This window comes from Nycticebus coucang, chromosome 6, assembly GCF_027406575.1.
Source record: "Nycticebus coucang isolate mNycCou1 chromosome 6, mNycCou1.pri, whole genome shotgun sequence".
Taxonomy (NCBI): domain Eukaryota; kingdom Metazoa; phylum Chordata; class Mammalia; order Primates; family Lorisidae; genus Nycticebus; species Nycticebus coucang.
Genome location: NC_069785.1, coordinates 30852319 through 30858275, shown reverse-complemented (window position 1 = coordinate 30858275; position 5957 = coordinate 30852319). Strand labels below are relative to the sequence as shown.

Here is a 5957-nt window from a genome sequence, read left to right as displayed (position 1 = left end):
GAGCTACAATGGCAACACTCTCAAAAAAAAAAAAAAAAAAAAAAAGTGTGTGTGTGTGTGTGCGCGCGCGCGCGCGCGCGACATTCTGTCTCAAAAAATGTGTGTGTATATATATGTGTGTGTGTATATTTTAATGGAATTCTAAAAGATGTTCAAGTAACCTACAGAAAGGAAAGAAAAGTGAAACAGAATAAAAACAGAGGAACAAACAAAATAAACAGTCCAAGAGCCTACTTAAGACTTAACATGTCAGGGCGGCGCCTGTGGCTCAGTGAGTAAGGCGCCGGCCCCATATGCCGAGGGTGGTGGGTTCACCCAGCCCCGGCCAAACTGCAACAGAAAAATAGCCGGGCGTTGTGGCGGGTGCCTGTAGTCCCAGCTGCTCGGGAGACTGAGGCAGGAGAATCGCATAAGCCCAAGAGTTAGAGGTTGCTGTGAGCCATGTGACGCCACGGCACTCTACCTGAGGGTGGTACAGTGAGACTCTGTCTCTACAAAAAAAAAAAAAAAAAAAAAAGACTTAACATGTGAATAATTACGCCCAGGCTCCAATGTATAAAGAAAAGCTGGGACAGCATGCGACGGCGATTGATCCCAGGACAACGAGCAGAGGCACAGAGGTAGCCAGCGGTTGGCTCTGATCCTGGGTGTAGCCGGATCCGCCTTCTTGCCCACATGTCTGCTAGCGCCTAGCCATGAATCTGGAGAGCCAGAGCGAGGAGGCTGGTGCTGGCTAGTTGCTCTTCACCACTTCAACCAGGACAACACAGCAGGGAAAAGGGCATCAAAAGCACCTGGTTCCTGTCGTCTCCTTGTTTACTGGTCCCCAGCTGTTGGTAGTAAGTCCGGTTATAAATTTTTCTTCCTCTTTTCTGTGGATAAGCTGGAACAGGTCTATGAAAGCACTGACACTGAAGATGTGTGCATCCTAGAAAGATTGTTCTCAAACAGCTCAGTGGTCATCGTGAACCTTAAAGCCCCAAGGAAGCTAAAGGTTTGCCACTCTAAGAAAGGAACCAAGATCTGCAGTTACAGCTACTCCAACACAATACTGGCTGTGAAGCTCAATGCCTGGAAAAGTCTCTGTATATGTACAACATCCAGGACAGGAAGGTACTGTATAGAATCAGAGAGACCCCTCCAAATCCTGCAGGCTTCTGTGCACTGTCAATATACAATGACAATTGTTACTTTTCATACTCAGGGAGTGCAACCCTCCCAGAGGTGCAGGTCTTCTTTTTTTTTTTTTGAGACAGAGTCTCAAGCTGTCACCCTGGGGAGAGTGCCATGGAGTCATAGCACATAGTAACTTCCAACTCTTGGGCTCAAGCGATTCTCTTGCCTCAGTTTTTCTATTTTTAGTAGAGAGGGGTCAAGCTTTTGCTTGGGCTACTCTCAAACTCGTGAGTTCAAGCAATCCACCGGCCTGGGCCTCCCAGAGTGCTAGGATCATAGGCATGAGCCACCTGCCGGCCAAGGTGCAGATCTTCAATAAGATTAGTTTGAGAGCTGTAAATTGATCCTGGTTCATGACAGTCTTTTAGTGTCATTGGCTTTTTTTTTTTTTTTGTAGAGACAGAGTCTCACTGTACCACCCTCGGGTAGAGTGCCATGACGTCACACGGCTCACAGCAACCTCCAAGCTTTTGGGCTTACGCGATTCTCTTGCCTCAGCCTCCCGAGCAGCTGGGACTACAGGCGCCTGCCACAACGCCCGGCTATTTTTTTTGTTGCAGTTTGGCCGGGGCTGGGTTTGAACCCGCCACCCTTGGCATATGGGGTTGGCGCCCTACTCACTGAGCCACAGGCGCCACCCAGTGTCATTGGCTTTTGATGCAAATGGAACCAAACTTGCCACTGCTTCTGAGAAGGGGACCGTTAATAGGGTATTTTCCATTCCAGAGGGACAAAAACTCTTTGAATTCCAGAGAGGAGTTAAGCAGTGTGCTGGTGCCTGCTCCTTGGCCTTCAGCATGGGCAGCATGTTCCTCTCTGCATCTACCAACACTGAGACTGTGCACATCCTCAATCTTGAGACTGTGCTGAAAAATTACCAGAAAAATTGGCAGAAAAGTTAAAAACAAACAAAAAACAACCTGAGACTGTGAAAGAAAACCACCGGGAGGAACCCACCACCTGGACTGGATACTTGCGAAGGTGCTCATGGCCTCCACCTGCTACCTGCCTTCTCAAGTGACAGAAACATTCAACCAAGGCAGGGCCAATGCCACAGTCTGTCTACCCTTCTGTGGCCACAAAAACATCTGTTCATTGGCCACAATTCAGAAGATCCCTCGGGTGGGTACCTGTACATGTACAACCTGGACCCCCAGGAGGGGGGCAAGTGTGCCCTATTGAAGCAGCAAAGGTTAGATGGCAATATGGAGATGGCCAGTGAAATCTTAGACTCTGCCTCTCATGACTGCCCTTTAGTAACTCAGTTATACAGTACAGCTGTAGCAAGAGGTACCAACATGCCTTCCTCTTCAACAAGACTTGGTAAGGAGCATGACACAAACCCCAAAGCCCACACAGATGACCTGGGTGCTGTGGGTGGTGCTTGTCTGGAGGATGAAACCAGCACCCTGTGTCTGGATGAGGACAGCCAGCATCCTCTCATGATTCCTCAGACTGACTGAACATGACCTGTGACCTATGACCCTGGAAGCAGAGAATACTGGCTTAACAGAGGACTTTGTGCTTTGCTGCAATGAACTTTGACCTGAATGGAGAAAGAGAGTATTAAAAAAAGATTGTAGTGGTAGTCTAACTCCTTCATTCTGTTGAGAAAATACATCTTTTTCATTTCAGTGGCTTTGACCCTGCTAATGAATCTTAGATTTTTGTCCTCTCTTTTTGCCAAAACGTAACTGTTTGGTGAAGCCCTCAAAACTTCCTTGCTTTGCGTGTATGTATGTGTCAAGCCAGCATAGGCGAGCTAGAAGCCACTTCATAACAGACTGAAATTGTATGGTATTTTGTTATCTGTACATAATGACCAGTGTACATAAGGAAACTGTGGAATGGTGCACAACGGTTCTGGTTGTCGAGTATGGTTCTTCAGTGACAAGTCCAAGGGCAGCCCACTCAGAGCCCTTTCCAGTGTGCGGGGCAGACATTGGCCTCAAGCACGTGTCTTCTTTCCCCAGAGCCCCATGGACCGTTATCTCTCTATTTTATTTTGTTAAATAAATTCTTTCCAAATTGGATTATTCTGAAATTTCTTCCATGGTGGACTTTTGTTTCTGATTTTGTTTTCCATGTGGATATTGAAACTAAGAGAGGTTATTTCAGATATTAAACACTTTTCTTTCTGACAAAAAATTACATTTACATGGTCTAAATAGGTGGCGCCTGTAGCTCAGTGGGTAGGGAGCTGGCCACATACACCAAGGCTGGCGAGTTTGAACCCGGCCTGGGTCATCTAAAACAACAGTGACAACTGCAACAACAACAATAAATGGCCAGGCATTGTGGCAGGCATCTGTAATCCCAGCTACTTGGGAGGCTGAGGCAAGAGAATCACTTAAGCCCAAGAGTTTGAGGTTGCTGTGAGCTGTGACGCCATAGCACTCTACCCAGGGCGACAGCTTGAGACTCTATCTCAAAAAAAAAACAAAAAACATTTAAATGCTCTAATATCAATTAAAAGACAGAAAACTGACAAAATGGATTAAAAAATAAATATCACCCAATTTATAATTTCCAGAAAAGACATTAGGCTGAGTAACAAAATAAGGCCAATCTCAAAAAGTTACATGTATTATTCCACTTACATAGTATTCTTGAAATGACAAAATTATAGAGATTGAGAATAGATTAGTGACTGCCAAGTGTTAAGAAAGGGGTCAGGGGCCAGCAAGGTGGCTGACACCTGTAATCCTCACACTCTGAGAGGCAGTGGCGAGTAGATTGCTTAAACTCAGGAGTTTGAGACCAGCCCGAGGAAGAGCAAGATCAGGTAGCTACAAAAAATAGAAAAAATTAGCAGGGCCAGGTTCATGCCTATAATCCCAGCCCTGGGGAGGCCGAGGCAGGTGGATTGCTTGAGCTCCAAGAATTTGAGACCAGCCTGAGCAAGAGCAAGACCCCATCTCTAAAAAAAAATAGCCCAGATGTTGTAGCGGGCACCTGTAGTCCCAGCTACTTGGGAGGCTGAGGCAAGAGGATCTTTGAGCCCAAGAGTTTGAAGTTGCTGTGAGCTATGATGACACCACACCACTCTACCCAAGGCGACAGAGTGAAACTCTGTCTCAAAAAAAGGAGTGGGGGCAGGCGTAGTGGCTCACGTCTGTAGTCTTAGCACTGTGAGAGGCCAAGGCGGTGGATTGCCTGAGCTCAGAAGTTTAAGACCAGCATGAGCCAGAGTGAGCCAGAGTGAGACTCTATCTCTACCAAAAAAAAAAAAAAAAAAGCCAGGCGTTGTGGTGGGCACCTGTAGTCCCAGCTACTTGGGAGTGAAGGGCAAGAGAATCACTAAAGGAAGAAAAGAAAAGCAAGCAAACAAACAAAAAAACCCTTCAAACTAAGATGAGTGAAAGCCAGTTAAAATTGAAAGGAAAATTTAAAAAAGGGGGGATGGGTGGGACAGGGGAAACAGGTATGAGATGGTAAGGAATGGCACAAGGAATCTCTTTTTTAAAAACTTTATTCAAATTAATATGAGGGTACAATATTTAGGTTACATTGTTCTCACTTCCAGGGTAAAGTTCCATTTGTAGAAGAGCCCTTTATCCAGGGGGCGTGTTATACAGCCTCACAATGTGCACATTGGGTTAGATCCTGCCTCGTGCCCTCCCTCCTTCTGGCATATGTCCTCCCCTCCCCTGACCCCCGCTTCCTTCTACTCCCCCCAAACTGGACTATAGTAGTGTTTTTTTGTTCTTAGGAACATATCATTGTTTATATATTGATTTCATAGTAGTATGGAGTACATTGTACACTTATTTTTCCATTCTTGTGATACTTTACTAAGAAGAATGTATTTCCACTCCATCCAGATAAATGCAAAAGTTGTAACATCTCCATCTTTTTTTTTTGTCTCCATCTTTTTCAATAGCTGAATAATATTCCATGGTATACATACACCACAGTTTTTCGATCCATTTGTGGGTTGATGGGCACTTAGATTGCTTCCATGACTTGGCAGTTATGAATTGAGCTGCAATAAACATTCCAGTGCAGATGTTTTTGTGGTAAAATTATTCTTGTTCTTCTGGGTAGACCTAGTAATGAGATTGCAGGGTCAAATGGAAGGTCTACATTTAGATCTTTGAGGATTCTCCATACTTCTCTCCAAAAGGGCGGTATTAGTTTGCAATCCCACCAGTAGTGTAGAAATGTTCCCTTCTATCCACATCCATGCCAGCATCTGGCATGCTCAATGTGAAAGTTTTTTTTCTTTTTTTTTTTTTGTGGTTTTTGGCTGGGGCTAGGTTTGAACCCGCCACCTCCAGCATATGGGACCGGCACCCTACTCCTTGAGCCACAGGGGCCGCCCAATGTGAAAGTTTTTTAGCTTGATCAAATCACAGTTATTTATTTTTGATGCTGCTGCAATTTCTAGGGGCTGTCTTCCTCATAAAGATTTTTCCCCAAACAACTATCGTCAAATGTTTCCCCCACATTCTCTTCTAGAATTTTTATTGTTTTCATGTCTTAAATTTAAATTTTTTAGCCTGGGGGCAAGACGTGATTGCAAGAGGGACTTTACCTAACAATTGCAAACAGTGTAACCTGGCTTATTGTACCCTCAATGAATCCCCAACAATAAAAAAAAAAAAAAAAAGATAAGTGTCTTAAAAAAAATATTTTTTTTTAGCCAATGAGAATCAATTTTTGTCAATGGTGAGAGGTATAGGTACAGTTTCAGTCTTCTGCATGTGGATAACCAGTTCTTCCAGCACCATTTGTTTTTTTTGTTTTTTGTTTTAGCATTTTATTTATTTATTTATTTA

General features: G+C 44.4%; 1 pseudogene; it reads left to right on the top strand.

Moving 5' to 3' along the window:
* Positions 1 to 695: 695 nt before the first annotated feature.
* On the top strand, positions 696 to 2639 carry LOC128588450 (WD repeat domain phosphoinositide-interacting protein 2-like; annotated as a pseudogene).
* Positions 2640 to 5957: the final 3318 nt, after the last annotated feature.